This window comes from Notechis scutatus, chromosome 3 (genome assembly GCF_049901735.1).
Source record: "Notechis scutatus isolate UNSWTSFEM ecotype Mainland chromosome 3, rNotScu1.2, whole genome shotgun sequence".
NCBI lineage: Eukaryota > Metazoa > Chordata > Lepidosauria > Squamata > Elapidae > Notechis > Notechis scutatus.
In genome coordinates, this window is record NC_142011.1 from 175,011,047 (window position 1) to 175,037,002 (window position 25,956).

Here is a 25,956-nt window from a genome sequence, read left to right on the forward strand (position 1 = left end):
TCATATTCCACTTGACTACATGTATATCAAAACACAGAGCCATAGGAAATATAAATTATATACTGGAAAGATTGAACCAGGCTATACAATATTGCACAATACAAAAATGATTATCATCATTGTCCTGAGCATCTTTCACATGTACGTAGATAAGTAATGGTTATTACACCCAAAGAAATCTGAATAGATCTTTCACATGGGAAAAAATGTTGCCTTTTATCAGTGCCTCATAGGCCACTTTTGACTATCCCATTAGTGGAAGCTTGACAGTGGACTGAACATTCCTGTTCAATTGTTATTAATTCATTTCAACTCATATTATACAATACTACTATATAAGCAGCAGATTTTCTTGCTAAAGGGACTCTTTAGAAAGACAATAATGATGAAAAATTGATCAATTTAATTTATAACAATCACAGGTCATTAAAAAAAATCTTAATTACAACATTTTGAATTTTACAAACACAGGATGTTCATTCTGGCCTACTAATTACAAGTTCAATACACTTGACCAAATAAGAAATAATACCATACTGATTAAACTGTGCAGATTTCTATTAACTTGGATGAATTTCAATTGTAGATTTCTGATTTTAACATCCTAGCATCCAGCTATTTTAAATATACCACATAAAGAAGTTTCATTTTCAACAGATTACTTCCATGTTACCAAAGCTAACACAGGATTTTTCCCTTAGTAATATTAATTGGGCAATACCGTGACCTAGATCCTCCTTCATATATAAATTTGGACATGATGGGAATCTTTTGATAAACCTACCAGCTACTAAATTGTCATGGAAAGAGCACTGCTTTAAACTGTATTTTAACTGAAACAGAATAATTTGGTTGCATTCTTATTAATGTAATAAGTAGTAGTAGTAGTAGTAGTAGTAGTAGTAGTAGTAGTAGAAGCAGTCTTCACTTACTAACTACAATTGGGACTGGAAACTTTATCACGTTTGATGTTTGTAAAACAACATGAAGTACACCTGACTTATGACATCAGTTCCTGCTGCAGTAGTTAAGCAAATCATCTACAGTTCCTAAGTGTGAGTCATGTGACTGCAACTTGTGACTTCTCTTCTAGCTTCCCATTGACTTTGTTTTTAGAAGCTGTGAATGTTGCAAATTGTGATCAGTCTTGACAGAGGACAATAGGAAAAAACTTATGTACTGTTATGTACTGTCAAAAAAGCATCTACATATTCTCATAGTCAATGGGAGTAATTGTGGAATGCTGTGACCATTGAAAATAAATGCCAGTTGTCAAGAAGCTAAATCATGATCACATGACATGGGGATGTTGTGATAGTCATAACTTCTAAGACTAGATGTTACCCTTTTTTCAGCACCACTGTAACTGAACTGATTGGTAAACAAGGTCTCCCTGTATTGCACCACAACTGATAGCCAAAGTGCATGAAAGGACTTTGGAAAACACAAACTGAAGGCCAGAAATATGTTGAAAGACAGTCCAGCCAACAGAAACAGAGAAAACTATAAGGCATAAAGTTAAAAAACCATAACCCACCAGCCAGTTACATTGAAGAAATGTATTTCTAGGTAATAATGAGTTGGAGTAGATCGAGTATGCAAACTGAGCCTGTAGTCTGTTAATATTCTCCCCCATTATTCACTAATAAGCAAGGCTGGAAAATTATTTTCCCTTCAACTTTCCATGGAACTAAAGAGGGAGTTCAGAGGCTACAAGTGGACAACCACTGATTAGAATCAGGGTTTGACAGATAATGGATTAATCTATTAAATCTCTTTGAGAGGAGGTAAATTATTCTAGTTCCCATTAATTTCTTAAATAAGCTAGGGAAACCATGTGTTGCATGGCTTTAAGAATTCTTTTCAACCTCTTAATAACAATCCTGCTCTAGAATTAGGCTGGAGCAGTCAAATGACTCTTTTATCTGGATGCACTGGGTGAATTTTTTCTAGATTCATTTTCTCCATAATCTCAATCTGATCCGGCCCATTTCAATTCAATCTTTCTTTTGCTGGATTCTCTTTGCAGAAATAATTTGGTTCCTTTCTGTTCAGAAATATATTGTGCGAATATTTGATTGCTTTTACATAATTTGATTCCAAGATTCTGCTAGATTGGAAATAACTAGTTAGAGAAAGCATTAGAACATGATTCCTGAATTTTTCTTTTTCTTTTTTGTTTCTGGATTTCTTTACAACTCTTCAAAACAGTTCCACTCTAGGGCATGTCACATGGAGACATGGAAGGGAGAATGGTTTCAAATGGAGGAATTGACAACTTTTCCAGCTTTTGCCCAATTACCTGTCTTTGGAGGCTAGCAATTTGTTCTGTGGCAATCAACATTTTAGTTACAAATAACAAAATACTTATACTTCCAAAGAATTATGATGTATAAATAAACTAGTGAATGTCAAGAGGAAGCCAGATAGATCAGCAAGAACCATGCCAACACTTTGTCACTGGTCATTTTTGACTTCTCCCTTGAGTTCCTAGCTATCTCTCAGATGTTGACATAAGTTTTCCATGCCTTAGTTATAATCATCTCAACTACTGAAGTGCACTTTCTATGGGCCTGCCCTTTTAAAATGTTCAGAAGTTGCAAATTGTATAAAACATGCTGTCTACACTGCAGACTGGTACACAGTACTAGGATCATATCATGCCTGTACTGAATGATCTATCCATTTAATTTGTTGATGTTGACCTTTAAAATCTAAATAGCATAGCGATGATATAACTATAATGCTGCCTGTTCTGCTATGTGTCTGGCCAGTTTCTTAGATCAGTATGAATGACCATTCAGAAGATGCTTGGAATACTTGAGAAAAAACTTTTTTCTGGTTAGTTTGAAGGCTATGGAATGTGTTCCCTAAGTTAGTGGTTTATTTCACTACCACCACACCATTTTATAAAATATATCTTTTTCATCAAGCTTATTATTTTAATAACTGCTTTTTAATTTTTGCAGCATAAATTGTGATTTGCATCTGTTACTGCTGCCCTGAGTATCAGAACAAACAAAATAAATACATGAAATATAACATGACTATCCACACCAAACATCCAAATGATTTATCCAGATCAGAGGTCTCCAACCTTACCAACTTTAAAACTTTTGGACACCAACTCCCAGAATTCCCCAGTCAGCCATACTAGTAATTCTGGGAGCTGAAGTCCACAAGTCTTAAAGTTGCCAAGGCTGGAGTCCCCTTATCCAGACCAATTATCCTTTCCTTTAGCCAGGTTCCTGCATTTCTGCATTCTCCATGGCACATTGTTATGCCTCAGGAGCAGATGGGCACATTGTGCAGACCCAGAGGGCATTCTAGACATTGCAGAAGATTCAAATTCATGTTTCTGTTCCACATGTTTATTTATTTATTTAAGATAATGTGTATGTATGGCTGCCCAGTCACCCTCAGTGACTCTGGGCAGCTTAAAAAAATAGAAACCTAATATATAAACAATAACAGAGAGAGAGAGAGAGAGAGAGAGAGAGAGAAAGAAAGAGAGAGAAAGAAAGAGAGAGAGAAACAAGAATCAATCAAACAAGTAAATTGATGGGCTCCATCCCACCCTGGGTTCCCCAGACCTGTTAGCTAAACTAGGTCTTCAGGGCCTTGGGAAATAGTATCAAAGTGGGGGCCAATGTAACCTCCACAAGGATAATGTTACAAAAGGAAGGAGCCACCAGGATGATTTTGCTAATTTTTTGGAAGACAAAATTGTTTGGCTTTGTTCAAGTGCAAGTGACTTGATGAAAGTCTTAAAATATTTTTCTTTGTTTATAGAAACCTCATCCATCCTAATATTGCTCAATTAAAAGATGTTAATGTTTAAATTCATTGTATTAAACATTACAATGTGTTTATTTGCAATCCCAATAACTTAGAACATTGGAACTTTTTTTCCACTTACTACTTCATGATGAAAATCTGGACTACAACTTCATAACCTCCAACTCTTGGTCATTCTTTTTAGGATGGATCAATTTCTGGCCTAATATATCTCATAAGTTGCTAAAAAGATGAGGCTAAAGGCAAAATATGGTAATGACTGGGACTATAACCTACCTATCCCTCAACAAAGAAGTAAGCCCCATAACTGAGCAAAAGCTGTAATTATGTGAATTTGATCAGGATTACTAGCATATGAGTAATGTATAAACACTGGTGGAAAAACTCAAATCTGCATTGGGTGGATGAGTGGACCATAGGACTAAAGGATTTAAGTATCTAATCTGCACCATAATTGTTGGGGCTGCCCATACACATTTTAGTGCTGTTTTTAGATATACTCCAGTTACCTTTTCCTCTTGGATGTCTTCTCATCCCCACCAGACAATTAGAAGAATATAGACTCTTATAATTATAAAGGACATACCTGACTGATATGTGTTAATCAAGTTAAAAACTTAAAACACACGACCTCAAAATATATCAACATACATATCAGAAGTTAAGCAGCAGTTAATTTATCAAAACAGGTCTCTTGTTCTTCTCCATGATCCAGATTAAAAGATACTTAGTCTTTCTAATGTAAGATGGCCAGAGAAAGCATGCAGGAGCATTTTCCATCAGGGCAATGGTGTAGTACATTAGGTTCAAAGGCAAAGGTGTGTTTCGTATCACTTGAAAAAATGCATGTAGCATTTATTTGCAATATCTTAAACCAAGTATATCTTTTTCATAGTTTATATTATAACTGCAGCAAACAGATTTACAGTCTCAAGAAAGGATGAAGATGTTTTAAGAAGGGAAGAAAGGATGAAGATGTATTAAGAAGTTACAGGCAGGTGCTGAATATCTACCCTTCAAAGCACAACTTTGTTTTCTAACAAAAGCTGCACATTTAATAACCATTTATGAAAGAAGAAAAAAGTATATACAAAACTTTAGAACAATGGGGATGTGATGCTAAAAGTGAAAAGCAAAATAAATAAAAATAATGAAAAGCACTTAAGGATTTATGTAGTACATTTTGTTCAAATACACTGAAAGTCTGACAATTTTTTCACTGTAAACTCTTCAAAAACAGAATGCATAACATATCTCAGCAGTACACATGTACAGAAGTATATAAAGCTAAGTTCTCATGAAAAAATATATGAGCTTTCCAAATACAAATGTACCACTTTCTCCCAGAAACAAATAAGCTACACTAAATATTCTTGTGAACATAATAGAATTTTCAAATTATTATATTTTATCCCACATATATATTCAATGCAAGGTGGTGAACATACATAAAGATCTGATAAAGATTCTACTTTCCCACAATAGTAGCCAACTATGTGAGATAGATTGGGTTAAGAGAGACTCCAAAGTCACTAAACTGACTTTCCTTCCTAAATGGAGGCCTAACACTCAGTCTTCTGTTTCAGCACTTTAACCATTACACCAATGCCCTAGGTCTGACCTGTGCAGCTAAAATAATTTTAGAGAAGTGGAAAAATCACACACTGATATAGTGTACCATAATTAATTATCATTCTTTGCTCTTAAGGACTTACAAGGGGACCATCTTTATATACCCATCGCCCATTGATATTTTAACATAAGTAAAACCCTTCCCCATTTGTTTTAAAATTAAACAGAATATTTGGGTTAGCGCCAAATATAATATCCCAAGAAAATCTTAAAAGCACCTATTTGTACTGTAGTTATGTCTGGATTGCTACTCTTTAAAAATGCAGAACTTAGTTTAGTTGCAGTAAAAAAAAAGTCAATGATGTAAGAGTTCAATATTAAAGATGTCTACTATTCGTTTAGAAGAAATTAGCTAGCATTCAACACTATATAGCTATTAGTAACTTGACAACGCCCACGTAGTAATATTTGGGGGGGGGGGAGATTAGCAGTATAATACTATGCATTATCTACTGAAAAACAAGTTCCATGAGTTCATGGGGGCTTATTACTCACATTAATAAACATACAGAATAGCTGATCAAGAATAGCATTTCACATTTAAGAATATAAAATAAAAAGATTTACAGAGAAATATTATTTAACAATATATATCAAGCTATTTTTCTCTCCAAGGTTAAAAGAAAGGTAAGGTTTGTCAGTAAGGTTAAATGCATCAAAATATTCAGCATCGTACAGAGATACATAGACTGAAGTTTAAGTGCCATTGTCCATATAGGAGCAAAAGACTGAAGCAATAAGGATTAGAAAATGAAGTTACTAATTGTAGTCCTATTTACTACTACAGTATATGACCTATTTTAAGCCCTGGGTCAGAAAATACAAGGATAATAAAATACATATCTTCCTTTTATCTTAGAATTAGCAGTCAAAACAATACAAGTACTGCATTGTAATTATACAACAATTTAAGCATGCATATTATTCAGCCTTTCTTCATCCTGAAAAACAGGGCTTATATATAAAAAAGCTTTTATTTTACTTGACTTTATTACAAATACTGGGCTTAATGTTCAACATTTTCTATTCCACACATATTTACAAGGGAATGCATTAATACATAAATATTAAGAAGGAAATTATTAATGAAACTATAAATAATAGTTTTTAAGAGAGAAAAATGGGTAATGAATATGCTAGATACACTCCCTCTATTTGCTAAGGAATGCCAATGATTAATTGTCATGATCAGCATCTTCTACATTATACAAAAGACGTGAACATACCAAATATGAAGTCATTGTACTTCTGAAAACACTCCTTGTAATCTTCCACAGACTCTGCCATTCAGTGAAAAATGTCAGAAGCTTTTCCTTTATTGTCAAGCTATAATATTTATTTACACATGTCGCTATATCTGCTTGTTTTATTCAAGCAAGCAACAATGAATAGCAACCTATTAGAAAATAAGTCCTGTGTTAACTTAAACTATCACTGTCTTGCCCTAAACTAAAACACATGCTGAGTGAGGATGTGCGCACATAGCAGCTTATCTCCTTGCTCATCTGCTTCTAATGACAGCTGATAAACTAGCCACAACTAATCCTTTTTTAGCTGTTGATCAAACAGACAATCCAGCATGGTGGAGCACTCGAAAATTCCTCTTGCTTCTGTTCTCCTGCTCCTCTAAAGGCAGTTTCCTTTTCATTGAGATAATAGCCTTTTCTGCAGTCACATGACTCAGAACCTACATTAGCACAGCGTTATGATAATAGATCTCCCTCCCCATTTCTACTGCTATTAAGAAGGGCATCTCTCTAAAACCCACTTAAACATTTTGCAGAGTAAAGTGCCAACATCGTATATCTCTTAGAAGGGGGGAGGGAAGGGGGGGAGATACAGAGACAGAAGAAAAAAAAGAAAGCATTTTGATGCTATTCCTTTTCAATAATGCATATATCCTAGCTATAACCAATTAATGTAGAATGAAAACAATATTATACATGATGCCTAGAAGACATAAGTAATAATTTGGTTTACAGACTCTAGATTTTCAGCCTTAAGCTTAGTTGAAGCATTTTGTTTTGCTCCATAATATTCTCCTTTGTCCTTGTCACATATAGTAAAAAATATGTGTATTATTTTCTTATCTCTGATTTTTTTCATCTTTTTTGGGCAATGAATGTTCCAAAATCTTATACCAAAATCTTAAAAACAGTACATCATATAAGTACAATGGACATAGCAAATTCCTTTCTGAATAGAAGTATGCAAAATTCATTTTTTCTTGACGATGCATGCTTTAAATATAACTCACAGAAAACATGCAAGCTTTAGATGGGTTAAAGACTTCCCTTCAATTATTAACACAAGATACAAGGTTTAATATATGGACTTTTTGAAGTCTGACATTCTGTTTCAGAATGTCAGAGAACCACTAGGATGAAAACTGACATGGTATTTCTGATTTTTATTGTCAAACTGCTATGAAAAAAACAATTCAATGAAACACATTTGTACTGTGATTAAACACATGACAAAATATATTGTAGTATACACTGAAGAAAACTTGATTTTATTTGCTGGCACGAAAGAATGCTAAAACTTTGCTGTAAAGTTATATTCAAACCATAATAATAGCAGCAACATCTGCTTATAAGCTCTATATTGTTTTGACCATAAACATTACAATTTGCATGGATTTTGCAAAACAGAATTGTAGAGTAATACTACAATAATTTAAGATGTTGGAGTGGCAAAAGGGTGACTGTCAGCTTCAGTCCTCACTTAGGAGGAAGCTGACTGGATGACTTTGGGCCAGTCTTCTCAGCCCAACGCACTTCTTACACAGCCTATAATAGGGGACATAGGAGGAGGAAGAATTATGTAGATCTGGTACAAAATAAAAGGGGAAAGAGGGAACTCTACAAAATAAATCAATAAAATTGAAGTATCCAAATAATTTCATATACATTATCATATTAATAACAAAGCAGTAAGATATATAAATATGATCTCTAACTTGCATGGGATACACGGAGATTCAGAGTACTGTAGAAGATTCTTAAAAATCCATGGCATAGATATACAACAGGATTTAAAATAAACAGCTTAGGAAACGATTATCTGAAGGATCGGCTATCTCAATCTGAATCAACCTGCACATTTCCTGCACTATCAGCAGGAAAAGTCCTCTGAAACATACATTGGCTTCAAGATTTATGTCTTGGCCACCTAAGAAGAGGCCGTCTCCCCTGTAGTTTCCAAGTGATGGAATGTCATCCTGAAGGAGCTGCATTCAAACCCAAGACCTGCAGGTCTTTTCAATCTGAATTAGTTAAAACAGATTATGACCATAATTGACTCCACAATTTCTGTTGTTAATTGAGACATTTCTTAAGAGAGTTTTGCCCCATTTTATAATCTTTCTTGCATCAGTTGTTAAGTGAATCACTGCAGTTGGTAAGTTAGCAACCCAGTTGTTAAATGAATCTGGCTTCTCCATTGACTTTGCTTGTCAGAAGGTAGCAAAAGGTGATCACATGATCCTGGGATGCAGCAACAGTCATAAATATGAACAAGTTGCCAAGCACCTGAATTTTGATCACATGACCATGGGGATGCTGCAAAGGTCATAACTGTGAAAAATGGTCATAAGTCACTTTTTTCAGTGCTTTGTAACTTTGAACTGTCACTAAATGAACTGTTGTAAGTCAAGGACTACCTGTAGTGCAGCTTACTTTTTTTAAATCTGTTTTAAAATAATTATTTTATATTTATTTTTGTTATCTGCTTTGGGTGGTTTCTGGATAGAAATTTAAATATAAATTTAATAGTAATATCTTAATTCATAGCCCAGTTTCTTAACTATAGCCATTCTTTTTTCTTTTTGGGGGGGAATGGGGAATTGTTTTAAAATTCTCAGATATTAGTATAAAATTTTTAGGCACAGACCTCAATTAGGGATGCAAACTGTATCAAAAGGATATATACATAATGAATCTGAAGCTCTGATTTTAGATATTTCTTTGAAAATTATAATACAGAATTAAATTGCACAAAAAGAAAAAATTATCAGATGTTACTTAAACATTGCATGTCTTAAAAATCAATACCAATATTATTTAAATGCAATTTAAATATTACAGTATATATGATCTTTAAAAAGAATTGTGAACGAAAAACCACAAAAGGCTATATTAGCCTACTTAGCAATATTAACTGCCATATTTCTTTATTCATGCAAAACACTTCCTTTCCAGTCCCCCTCCCCCTCCCTGTTAGACACACATATTCAGAGGAATGGGTGGCAAGGCCACTGATTAAATTTGCAGACAATATGAACATAGGTGGAATAGTGAGCACTGCAGAAGCAGAGCTAATGTTCAGAAATAGACAACGCAGTGAGAAATAAAATGAGCTTCTACAAGGACAAATACAAAGTAACCCACTTGGAAGTAAAAATTAAAGGAGCATGTACAAAATGACAGCAGGCTGGCTAGACAGTAGTACTGAACTGCAGATCATATGAAATATACTGCAATATAATAGTAGTAAAAGGTTTTTATGCAATAGAAAAGAAGCAGAAATAATATAAAAAATTAGAACTAGAACTACCAGCATCATTAACAACTAACACAAATAAAAACAGGTAGTATTCAACAATGTATAGCTGAGACCACAGCAGCAAATTAAAGAGAAAGGATACCAGACAAAAATATTACTCTATATCACTATCTGTCTAATTTGGCATAAAAGTATATTAGAAAAATAATTTTTCAGCTTCCCTTTAACATTTTCAGCGAACAATTTCAGTCTCTGCCTAAAATTAGATGTTGGCCCTCAACTTAATTTTTGAGGTGTCATGATTTCTAAGAACATATCATCTGAACTTCTATTATTTTGAAATGTGAATCTCTGTAATGCTAAAATTTAAAGGAGGGGAAAGCCTACTATCTTCTTTATAAGCCAGTGAAACAATGAAAATTATGACCTTGCTCATCCAGTTTGTTTCCTCAATCTACTTATTTTGGCCCTTCTGCTTCCCTCCCAAAAAAACTAATCCTGTCTCAAATTATTAGAATTTGAGTATTATCATCTACAAAGTTGTTCTAATTTATACATAATATATATTAAAATAGACTATATTAGACTTAATATGTGAAGGAATCTAAAACAAAACAATGGTCCTATACTGAATGTATATAATTTTAAGAAGCTCAGACAGTAGATCACATGGTATTACATCTACAATGGTCTGCTGACACATTGCTTTGTCAACAAAGTTGTTTCCTTAGGTAAGAAATGGAACAAGGTGTCTTAGGATATAGCCACTAATCACAACTATCATGACACAGACTGATGATAGCAAAGTTAACTACAAAATATATCCAAGGATGTTTTGTGTTCTATAACTCCAGGATGTTTTGTGTTCTAGAACCGGGGTTTACAACCTTAGCAATTTTAAGACTTGTGGACTTTAAGTCTCCTGTTCTAGAATACCAATCATCTTTTTGTTCGTAAGTATGTATCAAACCAGCAAAACAAGGTTCCTATAAACGTCTAATGCGCTATACTGCACTGGTGAGGCCACAATTTAAATAGAGATAGTTCTCAGCTTACAACCACAATTGAGCCCAGCATGTCTGTTGCTAAGTGAAAGTGAGTTTTGTCCCATGTTATGACTTTTCTTGCCACAAGTACTAAGTGAATCCCTGTGGTTAGTAACATGGTTTTTAAGTGAATATGACTTCCTCATTGACTTTGCTTGCCAGAAGATCACAAAAGGTGATCACATGACCTCAAATTGCTGTAATGGTCATGAGTCAGTTGCCAAGCATCTGAATTTTGATCATGTGACTGTGGATGCTGCAATGGTCACAAGTGTGAAAAAGGGTGATAACTCACTTTTTCTAGTGTCATTATAACTTCAAATGGCATCCTGGAGGTCTTTTGATTCAACCCCCTGCTTGAGGCAGGAATTCTTTTATAACTGTTGAGCCCCGAGAACTACCTGAACTATGTCCAGTTCTGGCCATATGGTACAAAAGATTGCTGGGACACCAGAAAGCGTGCAGAGAAGAGCAAAGCTGATGAGGGGTTTGGAGGCTAAATCATATGATGAACGGCTAAGAGAAATAGGTACATTTAGCCTAATGGAAAGAAGGCTCAGGGCAGATATGATAGCAGTCTTCCAATACTTGAAGGACTGTCACAGGGAAGTGGTGTCGATTTATTTTCCATACTACCTGAGAGTGGACAAAAAGCAATGGATGGAAGCATGTCAGAGGAAGATTCAGCTTTGATATAAGGAGAAATTTCCTAACAGTAAAAACAATTAATCAATGGAACCAGCTTGCTCTGCTGTTCTGCATGCTTTATTTTAAAAAAACTGGAGTGTTTGTTTTTTTTAAAAAAAAAAGATTGTCCAGAATTATATAAGGATTTTTTATATAAGGATTCCTTGGGCAGGGGTTTGGACTAGAAAACCTCCAAGGTCCCTTTTAGCCCTATGATTCTACAAAGCTATACAGTAGTTTCTGGATTTAGGAATGCATGGATTTCCTACATATCTATAAAATGAATTATTTGAAGTACATAGCTTTGCATTAGTAACACATGAAGTGCTATACTGATAAGGCTCTGAAATATAGTCATTGGTTTTTAGCTCATAAGTAGGCCAGCAAGACTTCTGCAGATTGTGTCCATGCATTGATCATGTATCATGCTCAATAAAATATAATTTTACCTTCTGGAACCTTGTTTTCTTTGTAAACACAATTGATAGTGTTTATCTGACTTTTCAAAAACTGAAAGATAACTTTATACTATCACAGAATTTTGTACATGGCCTTAATTGAGATATTAGGTATTCCAGAATCTTTAAAATTTCTCCCTTTGGAAATTAATCTGATTGACGTCCCCCATTGTACCCAAGCAAATTACAGTATATTGTCCCAGGAAAAAAGATTTTGAAGAAAATTATGTAAACTTTACCAAGAAAATGTGTAATTTGTACTTCTAAAATTCTAAACATTTATTTTGTTTTGCCTAAGCATAGTGGTTTGATACTAAAAATCTGTGAGGTAATGCAACAAAATTTACACAGCAGCATAGATGAAACTGAGAAAGGCAAAATTTCTTTATGAATGAAGGTGAATATACACGTCCCAGAATAATGCTGCAGGATCCAATCTAGGTCAGTCACTGAAATCAAAAGTTTTGTCTTCTGGGCTTTCAGACTCATGTTAGTCTAGTGAGAAGTTCCCTGAAGATGGGCTCCAGCACGAGTCAGAAAGCTTGGAAGACAAAATCCTCTGGTACCAGTGACTGACCCAGATTGGATCCTACAAAATTTATTTAATCCATGAAAAAAGTTTGCTAGATAGTCCTTTTTTAATTTTGGATTTTGATAATAATGGACTTTCAGAAATTATGGATATTCAGAATATGCCCACAAGTTGCTGTACTCAAGACTACTTATAAATGACGAGGAGTTGGTTTTTCAACTCCTTGTCGGATGACATTCCTCAAATAATCCTTGCTCCTTGATGAAGCAAGATTGCTGAATCTATTGAACCTTTTAAAAAATTTAAATAGTTTATATACACCTGTCTATGTACTTGAATATATGTAATCTACTAATATTTTCAAGTAAAACATTAAAATGTAATATCAAAAGCTAAAATCTGACATTCATTAATGTGAAACTAAGGCTTACTGATTTCGAAAGACTTTTAAGAAAATATATACAGTCTTCCACTTAAAACCATAACTGAGCCTAGAATAATGGTTGTAAGTCATAGTGTTCAATAAGGTCACCATGTGACACTTACCTAATTTTATCTTTTTTGTGATGTTATTAAGCAAATGTGATGGTTGTTAAATGAACCCATTTTGGCCTATAAACAATGTTTGGCAGAAACCAGAAGTAAAAACCAGTTTCTGGCCAAAAAAAAAAAAAAAAGCCAAAAATTGTGGTCACATGACAATAAGATGCTGAAAATGGCTGCAAATGTGGGCTGGTTGCAAGGACCCAAAATGGAATCACATGTCTGTTCCAGTGGAACTTCAAAATTGGGTCATACCCAATGATTGGGTCATACCCAGTAGCTATGGGGAGATCTATCATAACTTCAAACTGTTCCTAAGCGACCTGTCATAAGTCAAGGACTACCGGTAGTAGTAGCAGCCTTTTGGCCACATTCGACAAAACAAGACAAAAGCTTTCCATAAAATAGATATCTATCATTTCTTCGATTGTATGAAAAACAACTTATCATTTTGTTTGGTAATCTATTAAAATACGAATGTGAATCCATCTATTAATATTAGAAAAATGAGAGCCAGTTTGGTTAAGGTGTTGGCTTAGAAAGTAAAAGAAAGTCAAAACTGGCTGAATGACTGTGTCAATCACTCTGTCTCTCACCTCACAGGGTTATAGTTGTGGGAAAAATAAGACCCAGATATTAGGTATGTCCACAGCCTTGTGTTGACCAAATATAAAAGTGAGATAAAAATGTAATAATAAAAATAAAAATTAGAAAGTGTCTTCAACATTTTCAACTGTATTGTTGAAAGCTAGTAAGTAGTTAACAAAAATCTGCAGACATGTCCACAATGGACTTTGTTCTTTGTTTTTGCTAAGTCAGAAGTTCTGTTTACTATGTTTTGAGTGGATGGGACTCTGATGTTGAAACTAATTAAGGCAAGGCTACTTCTTCAAAACAAGGGAAGTGTCAATTACTTGAAACAGTTTTCAAATCAAATCTGTAGAATGAATTTTCAAGAATATTTCACCTTTTCAGAATTTAATTCAACATGTAGGTTACATAATTTCAGCTACACACACACACACACACACACAGAGGACAGCTGTATTTTAAACAGTTTTCTGGATTTTTCCTATCACTTGCAACAGATGTATTGCAATTTTTTTTAAACACTGTTAAGCAGTGGTTAAAATCCTACTGTTCTAATAAAAATAGCAGCAAAAGTTGAAAAATAAGTTCAACTTCTAAAAGCAACATCGCTTGTAATAAGTAATAGAAAACTTTTCTAAACATTTGAAAATCTTTTCCCTGAAATGATAAATATAGGTGTATCTTCACTGACAAATGTTTTGGTGATATGGAATTTGCACAAACTTACCATCACCCATTTTTTACTAACAACATATTTTATGCATCCTAAACCGATTATAGAATACACCCTATGCTGGATATAGGGTGCATTGTTTTATGCAGCTGGTATAGATTTACAAAATGCCACAGTAAACTGCCTGAAATTTCAAATCATCTCATTTGAAACAAGACTGGTAATATAGAAGCTTTTGAAAAGACATGCAGATCCTTGCACAAGCTTTTAAATATTTTACATTTTAAATTTAAAAGCTTTTAAAATTGAAATACCATACATTTACCCCATGTTCTGATTCTTATGGCTAATGTCATACTGAAACTTTTTTCAGATACATTTGAAGTTAGCTAATACATAGTCCACAAATATTAATGAAACTACACAAGTAGATTTATTCCCCAAAAGTAAACATGATTATATTTAATATAATTCTGTCAATGTACCTGTTGAATGAGAACATATTTATTTACTTAAATATACTATAAAAATACTTAAAATTTAAATATGTGTTTAAAAATGCATACAGTGCATTCAGAAAGTATTCAGACCTCTTCCACTTTTGTCAATTTTGTTATGCTGCAACCTGATTTTACAGTTGTTGAAATTCATTTTTTTCTCATTAATCTACACTCAGTACCCCATAATGACAAAGTGAAAACAGAATTTTAGAAATGTCTGTACATTTATTAAAAAGAAAAAAAACTAAAATATCCTATTGGCATAAGTATTAAGACCTTTTGCAACAACACTTGAAATTTAGCTAAGGTGCCTCCCATTTCTCTTGATCATTGCTGACATATTTCTACACCTTGATTGGAGTCCCCCTGTGGTAAAATAAATTGATTGCACATGATTTGGAAAAGCACTTATCTCTCTATACAGGTAGTCCTCGACTTATAACAGTTCATTTAGTGACTGTTCGATGTTACAGGCACTGAAAAAAATGACTTATGTCCATTTTTCACTTATGACCATTGCAGCATCGCTATGATCACATGATTTACATTCGGATAACAGATAACAGGTAATCAGAGTTGGAAGGGACCTTGTAGGTCATCTAGTCCAACCCCCCACCCAAGCAGGAGACCCTACACCATTTCTGACAAATGGCAGTCCAATCTCTTCTTGAAAGTCTCAAGTGATGGCACTCCCACAACTTCCGAGGGCAAGCTGTTCCATTGGTTAATTGTTCTCACTGTCAGAAAGTTTCTCCTTATTTCCAGGTTAAATCTCTCCTTGTTCAGTTTCCATCCATTATTCCAACATGACAATTACCCTAAGCACAAAACCAGGACAACACAGAAGTGGCTTAGGGAAAACTCTGTGAACATCCTAGAGTGGCCAAGGCAGAGCTCAGATTTGAATCCTATTGAACATCTCTGAAAGGATCTCAAAATGGCTGCCCACCAACAGTCACCATCCCAGCCTGACTGAACTTAAGAGGATTTGTAAGGACAAGTTGCAGAAAATCCTCCAATCCAGGTGTAGAAAGCTTGTCACATCATGCCCCAAAAGACTCGAGGCTATAATGGCTGCTAAAGGTACTTCAACAAAGTACTTTTGTTCATAAGGGTCTCAATATGTAATATGGTATTTCAGTTTTTTTTCTTTTTAATAAATGTATAGACATTTCTAAATATTTGTTTTCACTTTGTCATTAAGGGATACTGAGTCTAGATTAATGAGAAAAAATTGAATTTCAACGACTATAGAATCAGGCTGCAGCATAACAAAAGTGAAGGGAGTCTGAATACTTTCTGAATGCACTGTGTGTGTGTATGTTTGCACATAATTCAAGTGCCTAGGTTGTTGTTTTATAATCATGCTGTATATTATATGAAAAATAAAATTATATTCCATCTGTTCAGACTTTGAAAAGCCTTCCAAATAAGGCAGGCCTCCTTTTTTTCAATAAGAAAAGGGCATCTTAAATCTTCAACAGTGTAATTAAGTATATAAAGAACTCCACTAGAATTTTGCATTAAAAATTAAATTGAAAGCTACCCTGCCCACCCAAATTGTATAAACCAATGTAGACTTCCATTCTAATATCCTTCAGCCTGGTAATTTCATCATTCTTTAATTGAATAAGTGTCATCAAAATTCATTACTTTTAACCAGGAGACTGTTTAGAATTTTTGTCATGGAGAACCATCTGAGTTTATATTACATATCTAGGACTAGTATTTCTTTACATAAGTCTTTTAGTCACAAAAAGTGATTGTCTCAAGATTCTCTGGACAAGCTGAGATTTTCTGTCATGTTATTAAAATGTATATGTAACAAAGAAAACATTCAAAATAACAAACACAGTCAACATTTTTCAGGGGATCTTTGATTATCATAGTTCCAACTATCTATCATAAGCAGGATTTCTTATATTTATTTAAACTAAAAACACTAAAAAGAACATTCTATTTGTGTAACCTCATGTACTTTATTGTAAAAAGTTATGATATTCCTATATTAAGTAGAAAACATAAGACCAGAATAAATGCAGCCGTTTCTTTTCAACAGAAACACCTGAAATACTTACATTTTTCTCTGACTCAGAAATAAGAACCTGACATTTGACTCTGTCAGAGGCCAACGCTACTCTGTAAGGTGAACTAGCTGAAGCACAGATGAACTACTATCATATTTATTCAAAAGAGATTCTTACTATATAAAAAGGGCCTTCTTTTTCATGTGCTATACAGGCTGACATGACTGACTGCTCCTTACACAATATTTTTCAAGTACTGTGCCTGGAAATGCATGGCTACATATGAAATTGCCAATCACTTAATGGCTACTTTTCACTGGGGGAAATCTTTCCTTCGGTTTTTGGGGTTTTTTGGGGGGGTGAAAGACCTCTGATGAACATATTAAAATAAGAAGTTAGGACTTATTTACTTCATTCTTTTCCAGCCTCTGGGGGACAGTGAGTAAAAAGATACAAGTGTGCTTTTTTTTAAAAAAAATTCCTGCTTTGCAGAGGTATTATAGGATGTCACTTCTGTTTCAGGAGTAGAGAAGAAAAGCTAAAAAATGGAGGGGTCAGAATGACTCCAAACAGCCCAGGCAAGGAAAGCCTAATCCCTCTTTGCATAACTGGGTGAGTTAGATGACAGGATTATGATATTACCACAATGACCTGGAGAAGTTAGATGACAGGATTATGATATCTCTACAATGACTTAATTTCCTCTTGACTTCAATATGTCACATGAACAGTGCAATGAAATTCAAAAGAAACTTAGTGAAGCATACTCTGGAGTAGTCTTATCTTGGACTATGCTGCAAGTAAGTATTTTTGAGGGCAAGGACATTAATAGTTTTAACCATTAAGTACTTTTGCTTAAATTATCTGTTATGGTATAAAATTATTATGATGCTAAATATCATGATGCTTTAAATAATCTCCTAGAAAATCTTCAATATTTATAATGAATTAAAATTTTCAACTAAGAATTACAGTAGAACCTCAGGTGACGACAGTAATCCATTCTGAGAATTTGGTTGTCACCCGATTTGGTCATTACTGGAAGCGCATGCGCGTATTAAAAAAATTGTGCGTTGTGGAAGGGCAAATTGCCGCGGCTGTTTGGTCGCCACCTGAGCACCCATTAGTGACCAGAAGTAAAAAAATTTGGTTGTCACCCGATTTAGTTGTAAACAGAAGCATTCACAACCAGAGGTTCTATCTTTATTTGTTTTGGTTACCTTTTTTAATCAACCAAAATGCCTCCATAAGATTATCAATTACAGAATTGAAATAGTCTACAAGACTAACCTTTAACGGTCTCTCTCCAGATAAGACAAAATTGCTTCATCAGAAAGAGAATAACAAGTTGTTTTTAACTTTTAGGCAATCTTAAGCATGAAAGACAGTTGGGTAACTTTGGATCAGTCATTCTCTCTCAGACTAACGTCTTCACAGAATTGTTGTGGTGAAAATAGGAGCCAGGAGTATTAAATATGTTTGCCGCCTTGAGTTGATAAAAATATGTAACAGTCAAGATTAAAAAAAACACTACTGTGAATAATAACATTAATAATAACAACTACAACAACAACTATGCATTCAGGTAATCCAAAGTACATGTAGATAATTAGAGCCCTGTGCCAGTCTACCAGTAAGAAATCTGTAACTTTTGCCTGAGATCAGAGTTACTCACAAATGCTGCCAAGCACTTGATAGAAAAATCAAAACATATATACTAAGATTTATATTTCTCATTCATTTTCACATTTAAAATTCTAGACTTCCTCGATAGAGATCATAGGAAATGTAAGGAATTCTCTATATTTGAGGAAGGATTCTACATTATAACTATTATCTCATTAGGAAATATAAGTAGCATAAGGTAACATTCCAGATTAGAATTTATATAATTGCCTAAAATGTTGATCTACTCTACCTAAAAAAACTGCACAGAACAGAACTATAAATGCAGACTCAAAACACTGTTCTTATTTAAATATTTTCAACCACTCCACCCAAAATAAGTCTGCTAGCCAGACTGAAGTGTATTTTCACAGCAGTTATAGAATACTGGCAAACAAAGGTACATTTAATGTAGAGATACAGAGTTCTAAAAATACGTGCAAAGGAAAAAGAATACTATTCTTAAAAAGCATTTTTCAAAAGCATTTGCAAACAAATTTTTACTACAAGTGATCAGAAGCTAATCTCTATACATCCACAATAATTGTTTTCCTAATTGATCTTGTGTAAATCCATTGTCTCTTCCACAATCTATCTGCGTATATTCACTATCTTTCATGTTCTTTGTTTTGTATCTTCAGTACTTTGTTTTGCATTTTTTAGAACTTTCTTATGATATTGCCAGAAGTGCCTGGAAGTTTTCAGCAGCTCTGCCTGGAACAGGTATAGACATGGCTACCATGCACTTAGGATAGATGCTTACAATAATTAAATTAAGTGCAAGCTTCAGCATGTATTGTTCAGTGTGTTTTACTCCACTAGCATCTGAAAGTAGTTCATCCAGTACAAATTAAGATAATTTTATTAAACAATGTTTATTAGCAATAATTAATGCACTGCATTTTCCTTATTCACCAACATCTGAGGAAAAAGTCTTGATTGCAACACAACTGGGATGGGGGTAGGGTAAAACTAAATTAGCCACAAACAGAAAAGAATGTATAACTTGACAGGTAAGTGAAACTTTTACTGAGATAAATTTATTTATCATATTTCTTGCTACATGAACAGCAAAATAAATTGAACATCTTTAAAATCAGATAACTAATGCTTCTGAGTAGAATATGCAAAAATGAATAAATATAAAGCAATTCACTAAATTGAAAATGATTTGCTATGCAAAAATATCATCTTTAATTTACTAACAGCAAAAATAGTTTTTTATCTGTGTTTTTTTTCCTAGTTTCTTAGTGTCTATAGTAAAAATACATATGGCATTAATGACTTTTCTTCAGTGCTTCTGAGTTCCGAAAGTACAGGAGACTGATGATATCGTAAGATCTGTAGGTATTGCATAATTTCAATTGCAGACATAGAACAATTTTACTCCCTAACATAAAAACCTTTTCTATGTATAACCACTGAGAACTCCTCAAAGTACATTGTCATGAAAATATTAGAAAAATCCCATACAATTTTGAAATCATGTATTTATTGTGTAATAAAATTCAATAAACTGGATGAAATAATTATTTTTCATTCTGCCCTTGAGGGTCAATACCACTATAGGTGGAAAAATGAGTCAACAGCTTCAAGCAACAGATTTTGACAGGCAGTGATAGTGAGCCATTAAAGGACATAGCTGTATACACAAATGTCTGATAGAAAAATTAAAAAGATACTATATATATCATTATCACACAACTAATATGTTTGATATAAAATGATATAACATGTATAATTTGTATGACATGACACACATTGGCTCCTCTGCAGATGTCTGTAGCTGCTGCCCCTTGGCCTGACATGCTTAAGCTGGCCTACAACTTTGATGCGAGGCATGACCTATTGCCCATGTTTAAATAAGATTGAGTACCCTTGAATCATTTTTTGGAATTGGGCTGCCACCATATTACAGGTACTCTTCCAGGTACGACCCTAGTGGGTTTGCTCTTTGCTCTGCCATCAGTTGTGAAGCAAGAGGCTACAAAATTTGCAGGCTCCCCAGCTGGAGCTTCTGGAGGGAGGACCAGGTGGCTCCGTACTACAGCGTATGCAGACAGTTGCTGAGACTAAAACTGGGTTTGGTGGATGAATTTGCAGGGCTCTGGTGGAACCTCCAGAAGGAACCACTGCCACCCGCCCATCAGTTGTTCTACATGCAATCTCCATTAACACACACTAATCCTCAAGTCAAAACAGTACAGTACAGGAGAATGCAGAGCATTTTTCTGCAAGTAATCTCAAATATACACGACAGTGAAACACAAAGGATCTTTCTGGAAGCAATGTCCAACTACATGCAAACAAACAGTACAACCTAATGCAAAGGAACTTTACAGTACTAAATCTGATTTCTATGGACTCTGGCTAGAAGTTCTGTAAGCAGTTCCAAAGCAAATGCAGACAAATACACTAATAAAAAAATGTTATCTTTCTAAATTACTTACAAACAAGCACAGTACTATAATGAAAAAGAAAGTTTTAAAGTACTTACAAAGGCAACTACAGTACTACAGCCCTCAAAGAAACAGCAACAAAAGAAGCAATAATGGCAGCAATGAGTGATTTACTCCTCCTCCTCTAGTTGTCTATCTGGCAGCAATGAGGAGGGTAAAAAAAAAGCAGGCTGGCTGCAAAGACTCCAATCTTGATTGATCATGTGACCAGGGAGGAAAAAAGCAAGCTGATCATATGAGCCTCAGAAATTGCCTGTCATAACACCAGATGGCAACGAGACTAAACATGGTCAGAAGTGATAAATCCAGATCACATGTCTATTCAGGCCTCTGGTTGGTCGCAACTGTGTACCCGTCATACCTTTGGAGTACATTCGTAACTTTGAACAGATATTAAATAGATGTTCAGACCTCAAGGATTTATATTCTCCTTCAGATAGCAAGCATTTTCACCCAGTCCTGTTCTCACTTTAACTAAGTTCCTAAATTTCTGTGAATTCTATGCAATTTCTTTCTAAATAGACAAAGAGAGTATTGGATTATAAATTGACCTACATAGATGAGTACAGCTTATATTCTTATATTTCCTTTGAAAAGTAGTTGACTTTAGTAATTTAATATTAAGATGATGGACATGATGGCTTGGTGGTTAAGACAGGGCCTTGCTGGCTGGAGCTCCTGTTACCTGCCCCAGTTCCTGCCCATCAAGCAGATTGAAAGCATACAAATGTGAGTAGATAAATAGGTGCCAACAGCATTCTGTGCACCTCGGCATATTGTCATGCTGGCCACATGAAAATGTGTTCAGACTATGCTGGCTCTCACATAAGAAATGGAAATGAGCATCATCCACTACAGCTGGACACAACTGGACAGGGGAAATTTTTACTATTATGATGACAAATATTAGACTGAATCCAGGTCTAAAACAACCTTGGACAGAAAGCCTTTTAATGGCTTTTATATGTCAGTTCATAAATAGGTATTTGAACCTGATCTACCACTGAAGTTCCCACAACACTGAGGCCACAGTAAGATGTAAACAAAGGCTCAAATGAAGCTATCAATGAAGAAAGTATTAATACCTAAGAAAGTTGGCATTTGCTCAAGAAAGTTTTGTTTATACTGATACTTAGCCGGAAACATTTACTCAAGAAACACAGAAATACTTCTAATATGAATCAGGGAAATTACTTCAGGGTTTATTTATATTTAGTCAATTTATATGGAGCCATATATATAAAAACCTCAAGTAAGTATATAATTAAAGAAATAGCACTATTAACAATCATAACATATAGTCAAACATAAGAACAAATTATGCCAAAGCAATTCATCAATCAGAACAATATAGCCAGATGAGATCATAGGTTACCCTGATCCAATAGGTCTTCAAAAGTAGGCAGGGTCAGGGCATTTGGAACTCAGGAAGAATAATGTGTAAAGCTGGTACAACAACTATATTTCCTGGTTCCTTCTGTAAGATGACATTATATAAGAGATGGGATTCAGAGCATGCCAACCCTGGAGACAGTCGGAGATAATAACAGGCAAGCTGTCCTGCAAATACACAAGCCTTGTGCGATGAAAAGCATTGCAAATTATAATAAATACATTGAACTGCATCTGGAAGTTTACTGGCAACGAGTATAACTTGCAAAGTTTTGCAGGGAAATAGCAATATGTGTCCATAACTACCTGTACCAATATGATTAGCTGTAGCTTCCACATAGTTTTCAAAAGCAAACCTGTGAACATGCATGAGGTAGAAGTGACAAACAGATTAATTTTCATGAGTAAGGTCTCCAAATGCAAAAATGGACACAAATCATCCATAAAATGGATTTATATAGAGGGCTATCAATCCATTGCTGCTACCAGGTCTTCAAACAGGAATTGTGAATCTAGAATGATTTCCAGATTGTTTACCAGATTTGTCTGGGGGATAGCAGCCCTATGTAGAACTAGACGTCATAAAGAGCTGGGATGAAAATCTCTAGATCCAGGAGACCTCAAAATCCTCAGCTACATCGTCTTGTGGTTTTTTTATAAAAACACCAGGCTGACATAAATGATTATATTCTCCAAATAAATGGCAAGGAGAGAGATGTACAGTGGTGGGTTTCAAATTTTTTACTATGGGTTCTGTGGGCGTGGTTTGGTGGGCGCATGCCGACCTTCTCCTGCAATCTTGCACTCTGTGTCAACAGCTGATGCGCAACAATCTACTGTGCCACGCGAAGCAGCTGAGCTTCAAAACCAGAAAATAAAGGTCAGTATAGAGCCAGTGCAGTTGGGCGGTCCCAGCAGCTGATCATTGTAGCTACCCAGTTTGCTCACAGACGATCTTCACCGAACCGGGCCTAACCGATAGAATACCATCACTGGAGATGTTACATCCAGGATGTCATTGTGTATTATTTGGGAGGTTTTCTATGGACTTAATTTTTAATGAATAAGGTATAGTATTTTTTCAATGCAAACAATTACCAATCCAGATTGGTAAATTATTTAATTTGAAAAAGTTTTCAGTTACAGTTCATTAATTTCCAAGACAACCATGTTTTTCTCCACAAGACATGTTCAACTACCAAGACCATTTTTTCCATGTATTTTACATCAGCTCTTGAAGAGTTATTTCTCAAGATTGAATGGCAAAGTATAGAAAAGAGATATTTTCCAAAATAAAATAATAAAATAAAATAATTATTTCAAGAAAATGTTTTTGGAATTCCATTATATTTCTGAGTTACCTGTAATACAATTTGGTGATATTTCACATACTTTATATATACCACAGTACAACAACATCTTACATTGTTTATAATTATAATATTATTGTTTTTAACTTTGTTTCCTGCCCAAAGTTTCTTTGGTGGGATGGGTAACCATATAAATTGAATAAATAAGTAACTACAGTAATAGAGAGATTCTTGTTCAGAGAGATAACTATACTTCATTTTGATTTTTAAGTCAATATTTATCCTTTGTGGCATATATTTATTTTTAAAGGAAAAAACATTAATATTCATTAAATATAGTGCTATGAGAAAAAAATAGGCATCTGATGCACAGATTTGAACAATTTATTCTCTCTAAAAAGAAAATAGGCACATCTTAAATATTACAGTAACTGCCCTGTTGTGCTTTAAGTAAACTTTGTAGTAAACTGGCTCTTTCCCAAACCCTGGAATGAGAAGTAATTTTATTTGTTTTTCTTGTTTACTTTTTAAAAAAATAATTTTATCAGTTGGGCATTTTAATTGGATTTTTTATTATAACTCAGAGTCAATTGATTTGGAAGGTTGCATAAATTGATAAACTTCATAATCAATCACATTGACTTTTGGAATACTGATGTCTTGATTCAAAAAGATACAAGCAAAAATACAAGCAAAATAATAAAAGCAAAGTTTGTTTCAGCTTTCAGTACTACAAGGGAAAATTAAAAAGCAGCATAGTATAATCAAGCAAGAAACAGTAAAAGGCCAACTATCAAGAGAAAATGTTAACTTTTTAAAAAGTTTATTTTTCCAGTCAATGAATATATATTTCAAAGATAGTAAGATTATAAAGGCTACCTAAAATGAATGAGGTGCTACAAAACCACAATACTGTAAAAACAATAAAAAGGTAATTAATTCAGCCCAAAATTTGATCAGAAGATAAAATGATGCTGATATTTGATAAAATGACAATCCTTGCAGTCCAGGTTATTACAGAATTCAGGCCAAATTATTAATCATAAGTAGGACATAAAGAAGAAAACTCTACACAAACGTATGTGAGAAAAAAACACACCAAATGAATCCTTCTCTAGACCAAGAGAATGCTGCCCAACTAGATTCTGCATAACAATGTTTTGTTCACCCCACCCATAGTAGCAAACAGTAACAATTAGAGTCTAGAGCCACTACCCTGAAACTAGGACATAAGGCCATTTTGCAATTAGGGAATGGGGACACAACACAGATGCATTCCTCAGTAGTATGAATATAAGTTCTATTCAAAGCCCATATTACCTGAATATTATACCGTGTCAAAACAAATCAGGGAAAATGAAAGAAAGGGAAGAAACATTACTGGAAGGAGAGGAGATTCTTAATTAAAAGGATATTCATCTTTTATGAATACATTTTAGTTATCATTGCTTCTACTGATCTGCAATGTGTTTTTTTTCCTGCATTAATTATGCTTCTTTTGAATTAAACACATTGTTTGATGATGCCTTGACTATAACATTCACTGCTAACCCCCCCACCCCCACCCCCCAAAAAATCTGACTGAAAGTAAGGTTGACTTTTTAGGATGAATCACTCTGGTTATCACATTCTCACAGCAGGAAATCCCACCTTAAGGCAACTGTGTCCAGCTACACAGATGACAAAGTCATCTTAAAAATACATTCCATTCAGAGGAAGGGCTATACATTTATTTATTTATTAATTTGGATATCACATTTGAAATGAATGTGAATGTACAAATGAATACTACAGAAACAATTGTCAAGAAAACAAACATCTTTCCTCTAGTGCAGGGGCATCAAACTGACAGGCCCGCAGGCCAGATACATCATGCGCAGGCCACACCCATGCCAACTCTGCAAATGTGGAGAACATTGAGAAACTTCACATGACACGGCAAGTTTAACACCCGTGTTCTAGTGACTGAATTTCATTATAATGGGCAAGTTGTTAAGTAATATGGTGAACATGTGAATGGGAAGAGCCACCTGAAGATTGTTGGTTGCTGCCATCATTCAGATAAGTTTTCTTATTTGATTTCTCATATAGCTTCACAAATATTATTCTCACTTCAGTGTCTTCTTTATAGAGATAC

General features: G+C 34.4%; 1 protein-coding gene across 10 annotated transcripts in view; it reads right to left on the reverse strand.

Annotated features, from left to right (window-relative positions):
• NCOA2 (nuclear receptor coactivator 2) overlaps positions 1-25,956 on the reverse strand; it is a 120,471-nt gene that overhangs the window by 64,993 nt on the left and 29,522 nt on the right. Inside the window, exon 1 of one of the 10 annotated variants that reach the window (XM_087961834.1) lies at positions 6,657-7,064. The exons of the other annotated variants lie outside the window; for them this stretch is intronic. The gene's annotated coding sequence lies outside the window, so the exon portion shown is untranslated. Of the gene's footprint in view, positions 1-6,656; positions 7,065-25,956 lie in introns of those variants that run through there. 10 annotated transcript variants of the gene reach the window in all.